Raw genomic sequence first — 12899 nt, forward strand, 5'->3', positions numbered from 1 at the left:
TGCTAATAGTGATGTGTTTTGTAAACAGCAGTGTAGTAAAATCATACTAATAGTGATGTGTTTTGTAAACAACAGTGGAGTAAAATCATGCTAATAGTGATGTGTTTTGTAAACAACAGTGGAGTAAAATCATGCTAATAGTGATGTGTTTTGTAAACAACAGTGAAGTAAAATCATGCTAATAGTGATGTGTTTTGTTAACAACAATGAAGTAAAATCATGCTAATAGTAATGTGTTTTGTAAACAACAGTGAAGTGAAATCATTCTAATAGTGATGTGTTTTGTTAACAACAGTGAAGTAAAATCATGCTAATAGTGATGTGTTTTGTAATCAACAGTGAAGTAAAATCATGCTAATAGTGATGTGTTTTGTAATCAACAGTGAAGTAAAATCATGCTAATAGTGATGTGTTTTGTTAATAACAGTGAAGTAAAATCATGCTAATAGTGATTTGTTTTATTAACAACAGTGAAGTAAAATCATGCTAATAGTGATGTGTTTTGTAAACAACAGTGAAGTAAAATCATGCTAATAGTGATGTGTTTTGTTAACAACAGTGAAGTAAAATCATGCTAATAGTGATGTGTTTTGTAAACAATAGCGAAGTAAAATCATGCTAATAGTGATGTGTTTTGTTAGCAACAGTGAAGTAAAATCATGCTAATAGTGATGTGTTTTGTAAACAACAGTGAAGTAAAATCATGCTAATAGTGATGTGTTTTGTAATCAACAGTGAAGTAAAATCATGCTAATAGTGATGTGTTTTGTTAATAACAGTGAAGTAAAATTATGCTAATAGTGATTTGTTTTATTAACAACAGTGAAGTAAAATCATGCTAATAGTGATGTGTTTTGTTAACAACAGTGAAGTAAAATCATACTAATAGTGATGTGTTTTGTAAACAATAGCGAAGTAAAATCATGCTAATAGTGATGTGTTTTGTTAGCAACAGTGAAGTAAAATCATGCTAATAGTGATGTGTTTTGTAAACAACAGTGAAGTAAAATCATGCTAATAGTGATGTGTTTTGTAATCAACAGTGAAGTAAAATCATGCTAATAGTGATGTGTTTTGTTAATAACAGTGAAGTAAAATTATGCTAATAGTGATTTGTTTTATTAACAACAGTGAAGTAAAATCATGCTAATAGTGATGTGTTTTGTTAACAACAGTGAAGTAAAATCATACTAATAGTTATGTGTTTTGTAAACAATAGCGAAGTAAAATCATGCTAATAGTGATGTGTTTTGTTAGCAACAGTGAAGTAAAATAATGCTAATAGTGATTTGTTTTATTAACAACAGTGAAGTAAAATCATGCTAATAGTGATGTGTTTTGTTAACAACAGTGAAGTAAAATCATGCTAATAGTGATGTGTTTTGTAAACAACAGTGAAGTAAAATCATGCTAATAGTGATGTGTTTTGTAAACAACAGTGAAGTAAAATCATGCTAAAAGTGATGTGTTTTGTTAACAAGGTGAAGTAAAATCATGCAAATAGTGATGTGTTTTGTAATCAACAGTGAAGTAAAATCATGCTAATAGTGATGTGTTTTGTAAACAGCAGTGTAGTAAAATCATACTAATAGTGATGTGTTTTGTAAACAACAGTGGAGTAAAATCATGCTAATAGTGATGTGTTTTGTAAACAACAGTGGAGTAAAATCATGCTAATAGTGATGTGTTTTGTAAACAACAGTGAAGTAAAATCATGCTAATAGTGATGTGTTTTGTTAACAACAATGAAGTAAAATCATGCTAATAGTAATGTGTTTTGTAAACAACAGTGAAGTGAAATCATTCTAATAGTGATGTGTTTTGTTAACAACAGTGAAGTAAAATCATGCTAATAGTGATGTGTTTTGTAATCAACAGTGAAGTAAAATCATGCTAATAGTGATGTGTTTTGTAATCAACAGTGAAGTAAAATCATGCTAATAGTGATGTGTTTTGTTAATAACAGTGAAGTAAAATCATGCTAATAGTGATTTGTTTTATTAACAACAGTGAAGTAAAATCATGCTAATAGTGATGTGTTTTGTAAACAACAGTGAAGTAAAATCATGCTAATAGTGATGTGTTTTGTTAACAACAGTGAAGTAAAATCATGCTAATAGTGATGTGTTTTGTAAACAATAGCGAAGTAAAATCATGCTAATAGTGATGTGTTTTGTTAGCAACAGTGAAGTAAAATCATGCTAATAGTGATGTGTTTTGTAAACAACAGTGAAGTAAAATCATGCTAATAGTGATGTGTTTTGTAATCAACAGTGAAGTAAAATCATGCTAATAGTGATGTGTTTTGTTAATAACAGTGAAGTAAAATTATGCTAATAGTGATTTGTTTTATTAACAACAGTGAAGTAAAATCATGCTAATAGTGATGTGTTTTGTTAACAACAGTGAAGTAAAATCATACTAATAGTGATGTGTTTTGTAAACAATAGCGAAGTAAAATCATGCTAATAGTGATGTGTTTTGTTAGCAACAGTGAAGTAAAATCATGCTAATAGTGATGTGTTTTGTAAACAACAGTGAAGTAAAATCATGCTAATAGTGATGTGTTTTGTAATCAACAGTGAAGTAAAATCATGCTAATAGTGATGTGTTTTGTTAATAACAGTGAAGTAAAATTATGCTAATAGTGATTTGTTTTATTAACAACAGTGAAGTAAAATCATGCTAATAGTGATGTGTTTTGTTAACAACAGTGAAGTAAAATCATACTAATAGTTATGTGTTTTGTAAACAATAGCGAAGTAAAATCATGCTAATAGTGATGTGTTTTGTTAGCAACAGTGAAGTAAAATAATGCTAATAGTGATTTGTTTTATTAACAACAGTGAAGTAAAATCATGCTAATTGTGATGTGTTTTGTAAACAATAGCGAAGTAAAATCATGCTAATAGTGATGTGTTTTGTTAGCAACAGTGAAGTAAAATCATGCTAATAGTGATGTGTTTTGTAAACAACAGTGAAGTAAAATCATGCTAATAGTGATGTGTTTTGTAATCAACAGTGAAGTAAAATCATGCTAATAGTGATGTGTTTTGTTAATAACAGTGAAGTAAAATTATGCTAATAGTGATTTGTTTTATTAACAACAGTGAAGTAAAATCATGCTAATAGTGATGTGTTTTGTTAACAACAGTGAAGTAAAATCATACTAATAGTGATGTGTTTTGTAAACAATAGCGAAGTAAAATCATGCTAATAGTGATGTGTTTTGTTAGCAACAGTGAAGTAAAATCATGCTAATAGTGATGTGTTTTGTAAACAACAGTGAAGTAAAATCATGCTAATAGTGATGTGTTTTGTAATCAACAGTGAAGTAAAATCATGCTAATAGTGATGTGTTTTGTTAATAACAGTGAAGTAAAATTATGCTAATAGTGATTTGTTTTATTAACAACAGTGAAGTAAAATCATGCTAATAGTGATGTGTTTTGTAATCAACAGTGAAGTAAAATCATGCTAATAGTGATGTGTTTTGTAATCAACAGTGAAGTAAAATCATGCTAATAGTGATGTGTTTTGTTAATAACAGTGAAGTAAAATCATGCTAATAGTGATTTGTTTTATTAACAACAGTGAAGTAAAATCATGCTAATAGTGATGTGTTTTGTAAACAACAGTGAAGTAAAATCATGCTAATAGTGATGTGTTTTGTTAACAACAGTGAAGTAAAATCATGCTAATAGTGATGTGTTTTGTAAACAATAGCGAAGTAAAATCATGCTAATAGTGATGTGTTTTGTTAGCAACAGTGAAGTAAAATCATGCTAATAGTGATGTGTTTTGTAAACAACAGTGAAGTAAAATCATGCTAATAGTGATGTGTTTTGTAATCAACAGTGAAGTAAAATCATGCTAATAGTGATGTGTTTTGTTAATAACAGTGAAGTAAAATTATGCTAATAGTGATTTGTTTTATTAACAACAGTGAAGTAAAATCATGCTAATAGTGATGTGTTTTGTTAACAACAGTGAAGTAAAATCATACTAATAGTGATGTGTTTTGTAAACAATAGCGAAGTAAAATCATGCTAATAGTGATGTGTTTTGTTAGCAACAGTGAAGTAAAATCATGCTAATAGTGATGTGTTTTGTAAACAACAGTGAAGTAAAATCATGCTAATAGTGATGTGTTTTGTAATCAACAGTGAAGTAAAATCATGCTAATAGTGATGTGTTTTGTTAATAACAGTGAAGTAAAATTATGCTAATAGTGATTTGTTTTATTAACAACAGTGAAGTAAAATCATGCTAATAGTGATGTGTTTTGTTAACAACAGTGAAGTAAAATCATACTAATAGTGATGTGTTTTGTAAACAATAGCGAAGTAAAATCATGCTAATAGTGATGTGTTTTGTTAGCAACAGTGAAGTAAAATAATGCTAATAGTGATTTGTTTTATTAACAACAGTGAAGTAAAATCATGCTAATAGTGATGTATTTTGTAAACAACAGTGAAGTAAAATCATGCTAATAGTGATGTGTTTTGTAAACAACAGTGGAGTAAAATCATGCTAATAGTGATGTGTTTTGTAAACAACAGTGAAGTAAAATCATGCTAATAGTGATGTGTTTTGTTAACAACAATGAAGTAAAATCATGCTAATAGTAATGTGTTTTGTAAACAACAGTGAAGTGAAATCATTCTAATAGTGATGTGTTTTGTTAACAACAGTGAAGTAAAATCATGCTAATAGTGATGTGTTTTGTAATCAACAGTGAAGTAAAATCATGCTAATAGTGATGTGTTTTGTAATCAACAGTGAAGTAAAATCATGCTAATAGTGATGTGTTTTGTTAATAACAGTGAAGTAAAATCATGCTAATAGTGATTTGTTTTATTAACAACAGTGAAGTAAAATCATGCTAATAGTGATGTGTTTTGTAAACAACAGTGAAGTAAAATCATGCTAATAGTGATGTGTTTTGTTAACAACAGTGAAGTAAAATCATGCTAATAGTGATGTGTTTTGTAAACAATAGCGAAGTAAAATCATGCTAATAGTGATGTGTTTTGTTAGCAACAGTGAAGTAAAATCATGCTAATAGTGATGTGTTTTGTAAACAACAGTGAAGTAAAATCATGCTAATAGTGATGTGTTTTGTAATCAACAGTGAAGTAAAATCATGCTAATAGTGATGTGTTTTGTTAATAACAGTGAAGTAAAATTATGCTAATAGTGATTTGTTTTATTAACAACAGTGAAGTAAAATCATGCTAATAGTGATGTGTTTTGTTAACAACAGTGAAGTAAAATCATACTAATAGTGATGTGTTTTGTAAACAATAGCGAAGTAAAATCATGCTAATAGTGATGTGTTTTGTTAGCAACAGTGAAGTAAAATCATGCTAATAGTGATGTGTTTTGTAAACAACAGTGAAGTAAAATCATGCTAATAGTGATGTGTTTTGTAATCAACAGTGAAGTAAAATCATGCTAATAGTGATGTGTTTTGTTAATAACAGTGAAGTAAAATTATGCTAATAGTGATTTGTTTTATTAACAACAGTGAAGTAAAATCATGCTAATAGTGATGTGTTTTGTAAACAACAGTGAAGTAAAATCATGCTAATAGTGATGTGTTTTGTAATCAACAGTGAAGTAAAATCATACTAATAGTGATGTATTTTGTAAACAACAGTGAAGTAAAATCATGCTAATAGTGATGTGTTTTGTAAACAACAGTGGAGTAAAATCATGCTAATAGTGATGTGTTTTGTAAACAACAGTGAAGTAAAATCATGCTAATAGTGATGTGTTTTGTTAACAACAATGAAGTAAAATCATGCTAATAGTAATGTGTTTTGTAAACAACAGTGAAGTGAAATCATTCTAATAGTGATGTGTTTTGTTAACAACAGTGAAGTAAAATCATGCTAATAGTGATGTGTTTTGTAATCAACAGTGAAGTAAAATCATGCTAATAGTGATGTGTTTTGTAATCAACAGTGAAGTAAAATCATGCTAATAGTGATGTGTTTTGTTAATAACAGTGAAGTAAAATCATGCTAATAGTGATTTGTTTTATTAACAACAGTGAAGTAAAATCATGCTAATAGTGATGTGTTTTGTAAACAACAGTGAAGTAAAATCATGCTAATAGTGATGTGTTTTGTTAACAACAGTGAAGTAAAATCATGCTAATAGTGATGTGTTTTGTAAACAATAGCGAAGTAAAATCATGCTAATAGTGATGTGTTTTGTTAGCAACAGTGAAGTAAAATCATGCTAATAGTGATGTGTTTTGTAAACAACAGTGAAGTAAAATCATGCTAATAGTGATGTGTTTTGTAATCAACAGTGAAGTAAAATCATGCTAATAGTGATGTGTTTTGTTAATAACAGTGAAGTAAAATTATGCTAATAGTGATTTGTTTTATTAACAACAGTGAAGTAAAATCATGCTAATAGTGATGTGTTTTGTTAACAACAGTGAAGTAAAATCATACTAATAGTGATGTGTTTTGTAAACAATAGCGAAGTAAAATCATGCTAATAGTGATGTGTTTTGTTAGCAACAGTGAAGTAAAATCATGCTAATAGTGATGTGTTTTGTAAACAACAGTGAAGTAAAATCATGCTAATAGTGATGTGTTTTGTAATCAACAGTGAAGTAAAATCATGCTAATAGTGATGTGTTTTGTTAATAACAGTGAAGTAAAATTATGCTAATAGTGATTTGTTTTATTAACAACAGTGAAGTAAAATCATGCTAATAGTGATGTGTTTTGTTAACAACAGTGAAGTAAAATCATACTAATAGTTATGTGTTTTGTAAACAATAGCGAAGTAAAATCATGCTAATAGTGATGTGTTTTGTTAGCAACAGTGAAGTAAAATAATGCTAATAGTGATTTGTTTTATTAACAACAGTGAAGTAAAATCATGCTAATTGTGATGTGTTTTGTAAACAATAGCGAAGTAAAATCATGCTAATAGTGATGTGTTTTGTTAGCAACAGTGAAGTAAAATCATGCTAATAGTGATGTGTTTTGTAAACAACAGTGAAGTAAAATCATGCTAATAGTGATGTGTTTTGTAATCAACAGTGAAGTAAAATCATGCTAATAGTGATGTGTTTTGTTAATAACAGTGAAGTAAAATTATGCTAATAGTGATTTGTTTTATTAACAACAGTGAAGTAAAATCATGCTAATAGTGATGTGTTTTGTTAACAACAGTGAAGTAAAATCATACTAATAGTGATGTGTTTTGTAAACAATAGCGAAGTAAAATCATGCTAATAGTGATGTGTTTTGTTAGCAACAGTGAAGTAAAATCATGCTAATAGTGATGTGTTTTGTAAACAACAGTGAAGTAAAATCATGCTAATAGTGATGTGTTTTGTAATCAACAGTGAAGTAAAATCATGCTAATAGTGATGTGTTTTGTTAATAACAGTGAAGTAAAATTATGCTAATAGTGATTTGTTTTATTAACAACAGTGAAGTAAAATCATGCTAATAGTGATGTGTTTTGTAATCAACAGTGAAGTAAAATCATGCTAATAGTGATGTGTTTTGTAATCAACAGTGAAGTAAAATCATGCTAATAGTGATGTGTTTTGTTAATAACAGTGAAGTAAAATCATGCTAATAGTGATTTGTTTTATTAACAACAGTGAAGTAAAATCATGCTAATAGTGATGTGTTTTGTAAACAACAGTGAAGTAAAATCATGCTAATAGTGATGTGTTTTGTTAACAACAGTGAAGTAAAATCATGCTAATAGTGATGTGTTTTGTAAACAATAGCGAAGTAAAATCATGCTAATAGTGATGTGTTTTGTTAGCAACAGTGAAGTAAAATCATGCTAATAGTGATGTGTTTTGTAAACAACAGTGAAGTAAAATCATGCTAATAGTGATGTGTTTTGTAATCAACAGTGAAGTAAAATCATGCTAATAGTGATGTGTTTTGTTAATAACAGTGAAGTAAAATTATGCTAATAGTGATTTGTTTTATTAACAACAGTGAAGTAAAATCATGCTAATAGTGATGTGTTTTGTTAACAACAGTGAAGTAAAATCATACTAATAGTGATGTGTTTTGTAAACAATAGCGAAGTAAAATCATGCTAATAGTGATGTGTTTTGTTAGCAACAGTGAAGTAAAATCATGCTAATAGTGATGTGTTTTGTAAACAACAGTGAAGTAAAATCATGCTAATAGTGATGTGTTTTGTAATCAACAGTGAAGTAAAATCATGCTAATAGTGATGTGTTTTGTTAATAACAGTGAAGTAAAATTATGCTAATAGTGATTTGTTTTATTAACAACAGTGAAGTAAAATCATGCTAATAGTGATGTGTTTTGTTAACAACAGTGAAGTAAAATCATACTAATAGTGATGTGTTTTGTAAACAATAGCGAAGTAAAATCATGCTAATAGTGATGTGTTTTGTTAGCAACAGTGAAGTAAAATAATGCTAATAGTGATTTGTTTTATTAACAACAGTGAAGTAAAATCATGCTAATAGTGATGTATTTTGTAAACAACAGTGAAGTAAAATCATGCTAATAGTGATGTGTTTTGTTAACAACAGTGAAGTAAAATCATGCTAATAGTGATGTGTTTTGTAAACAATAGCGAAGTAAAATCATGCTAATAGTGATTTGTTTTGTTAACAACAGTGAAGTAAAATCATGCTAATAGTGATGTGTTTTGTAAACAACAGTGGAGTAAAATCATGCTAATAGTGATGTGTTTTGTAAACAACAGTGAAGTAAAATCATGCTAATAGTGATGTGTTTTGTAAACAACAGTGAAGTAAAATCATGCTAAAAGTGATGTGTTTTGTTAACAACAGTGAAGTAAAATCATGCTAATAGTGATGTGTTTTGTAAACAATAGCGAAGTAAAATCATGCTAATAGTGATTTGTTTTGTAAACAGCAGTGAAGTAAAATCATGCTAATAGTGATGTGTTTTGTAAATAACAGTGGAGTAAAATCATGCTAATAGTGATGTGTTTTGTAAACAACAGTGAAGTAAAATCATGCTAATAGTGATGTGTTTTGTTAGCAACAGTGAAGTAAAATCATGCTAATAGTGATGTGTTTTGTAAACAACAGTGAAGTAAAATCATGCTAATAGTGATGTGTTTTGTAATCAACAGTGAAGTAAAATCATGCTAATAGTGATGTGTTTTGTTAATAACAGTGAAGTAAAATTATGCTAATAGTGATTTGTTTTATTAACAACAGTGAAGTAAAATCATGCTAATAGTGATGTGTTTTGTTAACAACAGTGAAGTAAAATCATACTAATAGTGATGTGTTTTGTAAACAATAGCGAAGTAAAATCATGCTAATAGTGATGTGTTTTGTTAGCAACAGTGAAGTAAAATCATGCTAATAGTGATGTGTTTTGTAAACAACAGTGAAGTAAAATCATGCTAATAGTGATGTGTTTTGTAATCAACAGTGAAGTAAAATCATGCTAATAGTGATGTGTTTTGTTAATAACAGTGAAGTAAAATTATGCTAATAGTGATTTGTTTTATTAACAACAGTGAAGTAAAATCATGCTAATAGTGATGTGTTTTGTAATCAACAGTGAAGTAAAATCATGCTAATAGTGATGTGTTTTGTAATCAACAGTGAAGTAAAATCATGCTAATAGTGATGTGTTTTGTTAATAACAGTGAAGTAAAATCATGCTAATAGTGATTTGTTTTATTAACAACAGTGAAGTAAAATCATGCTAATAGTGATGTGTTTTGTAAACAACAGTGAAGTAAAATCATGCTAATAGTGATGTGTTTTGTTAACAACAGTGAAGTAAAATCATGCTAATAGTGATGTGTTTTGTAAACAATAGCGAAGTAAAATCATGCTAATAGTGATGTGTTTTGTTAGCAACAGTGAAGTAAAATCATGCTAATAGTGATGTGTTTTGTAAACAACAGTGAAGTAAAATCATGCTAATAGTGATGTGTTTTGTAATCAACAGTGAAGTAAAATCATGCTAATAGTGATGTGTTTTGTTAATAACAGTGAAGTAAAATTATGCTAATAGTGATTTGTTTTATTAACAACAGTGAAGTAAAATCATGCTAATAGTGATGTGTTTTGTTAACAACAGTGAAGTAAAATCATACTAATAGTGATGTGTTTTGTAAACAATAGCGAAGTAAAATCATGCTAATAGTGATGTGTTTTGTTAGCAACAGTGAAGTAAAATCATGCTAATAGTGATGTGTTTTGTAAACAACAGTGAAGTAAAATCATGCTAATAGTGATGTGTTTTGTAATCAACAGTGAAGTAAAATCATGCTAATAGTGATGTGTTTTGTTAATAACAGTGAAGTAAAATTATGCTAATAGTGATTTGTTTTATTAACAACAGTGAAGTAAAATCATGCTAATAGTGATGTGTTTTGTTAACAACAGTGAAGTAAAATCATACTAATAGTGATGTGTTTTGTAAACAATAGCGAAGTAAAATCATGCTAATAGTGATGTGTTTTGTTAGCAACAGTGAAGTAAAATAATGCTAATAGTGATTTGTTTTATTAACAACAGTGAAGTAAAATCATGCTAATAGTGATGTATTTTGTAAACAACAGTGAAGTAAAATCATGCTAATAGTGATGTGTTTTGTTAACAACAGTGAAGTAAAATCATGCTAATAGTGATGTGTTTTGTAAACAATAGCGAAGTAAAATCATGCTAATAGTGATTTGTTTTGTTAACAACAGTGAAGTAAAATCATGCTAATAGTGATGTGTTTTGTAAACAACAGTGGAGTAAAATCATGCTAATAGTGATGTGTTTTGTAAACAACAGTGAAGTAAAATCATGCTAATAGTGATGTGTTTTGTAAACAACAGTGAAGTAAAATCATGCTAAAAGTGATGTGTTTTGTTAACAACAGTGAAGTAAAATCATGCTAATAGTGATGTGTTTTGTAAACAATAGCGAAGTAAAATCATGCTAATAGTGATTTGTTTTGTAAACAGCAGTGAAGTAAAATCATGCTAATAGTGATGTGTTTTGTAAATAACAGTGGAGTAAAATCATGCTAATAGTGATGTGTTTTGTAAACAACAGTGAAGTAAAATCATGCTAATAGTGATGTGTTTTGTAAACAACAGTGAAGTAAAATCATGCTAAAAGTGATGTGTTTTGTTAACAAGGTGAAGTAAAATCATGCAAATAGTGATGTGTTTTGTAATCAACAGTGAAGTAAAATCATGCTAATAGTGATGTGTTTTGTAAACAGCAGTGGAGTAAAATCATACTAATAGTGATGTGTTTTGTAAACAACAGTGGAGTAAAATCATGCTAATAATGATGTGTTTTGTAAACAACAGTGGAGTAAAATCATGCTAATAGTGATGTGTTTTGTAAACAACAGTGAAGTAAAATCATGCTAATAGTGATGTGTTTTGTTAACAACAATGAAGTAAAATCATGCTAATAGTAATGTGTTTTGTAAACAACAGTGAAGTGAAATCATTCTAATAGTGATGTGTTTTGTTAACAACAGTGAAGTAAAATCATGATAATGGTGATGTGTTTTGTAATCAACAGTGAAGTAAAATCATGCTAATAGTGATATGTTTTGTTAACAACAGTGAAGTAAAATCATGCTAATAGTGATGTGTTTTGTTAACAACAGTGAAGTAAAATCATGTTAATAGTGATGTGTTTTGTAAACAACAGCGAAGTAAATGAAGGGATTTGCTACGGAAGCGTGCGTTCTAACGGATCACATAAAAACTGATCTATTTAGCAGATTATTTAGATAAACTCTATTCACGTAATTCTCACATGTATCATGCTCACAACTTGAATTTAAACATGCTTTAGCACTAAAAAAATCCCTAAAACATGCTTGCTACAGAGTTAGCCAATTTACCTCGTTGATTCACTTAAGAATCGAAGATGGCTTGCGTTTTCTCCACGTGAAGATCTTGAGTAATGTACCTCGGATCTTCTGACTGGTATCCCGGACTGTAATCTGATATTTGTGTGGGAAAATCTCACTAGAATACTAGGACTTAAATAAAGAAGACAGAATCCTGCTTACGGAAGGAGAGCAAAAATCGTTCCTCTCCTCGGAATAGGGGGGACGAAAATTGTAAAATAAAACCAGTGTATTTTCCATCTCCTTTATTCTCCTATTTATATTAAGTCACATATTGGGCCCAGTCAGGGATCTAAGGAAGAATTTGGATATGGCATCCACCAATTAGCTTTTTACTAATAAAATTGAAACCACAATTTAATATGAGCTTATATTGAAATATTACAATTAGCCACTAAAGAAGTAATATTGCACTGCCCATCCAAATCCGAAATTACAAGTGTTTCGGATTTCCATTTGATTGTCATTTATATCCCGCGCTTAAGATAGAAACATCCATTAATTAATCAATGGCTGCTATGGACTTAATTAATTAACATATTATAAACTCCAAGAGTGGACTTAGTAAGAAACGTTTATTTATTATTCATAGAGTAATCAAACTCCAACTAGCTAGGTTCCGAATAATAAAACCTTGTTTTGAGCTCTTCTTGTGGTTGTTATCAAACGAGACTCACCTGACGCACGATTCACTATAATAGCAATCCTAGCACCGCTAGATATTAATCGCCACTACCCAAGATACTAGGATCGTTGAGTTACGAAAAATCCGAACCTATTGGTAAGTCAAAGTAGTAGATAATCAATATCGTATGCTCAATGCTAACCTACATTGATTAAGAAATTAATTATCAGGACCTCGTCTTTCAGTAGATAGCATAAAAACTCGTCTTGCCGTTTAGATCCAATTCAGTGCTATACCACACCAAACGTCGTCTTATTTCAATAAGGCTTAGAAATAATCGGACTGACATTGCAACCTTTCACGATAGGTAGTCTAGGCCT

This window comes from Salvia splendens, chromosome 8 (assembly GCF_004379255.2).
Source record: "Salvia splendens isolate huo1 chromosome 8, SspV2, whole genome shotgun sequence".
Classification (NCBI taxonomy): domain Eukaryota; kingdom Viridiplantae; phylum Streptophyta; class Magnoliopsida; order Lamiales; family Lamiaceae; genus Salvia; species Salvia splendens.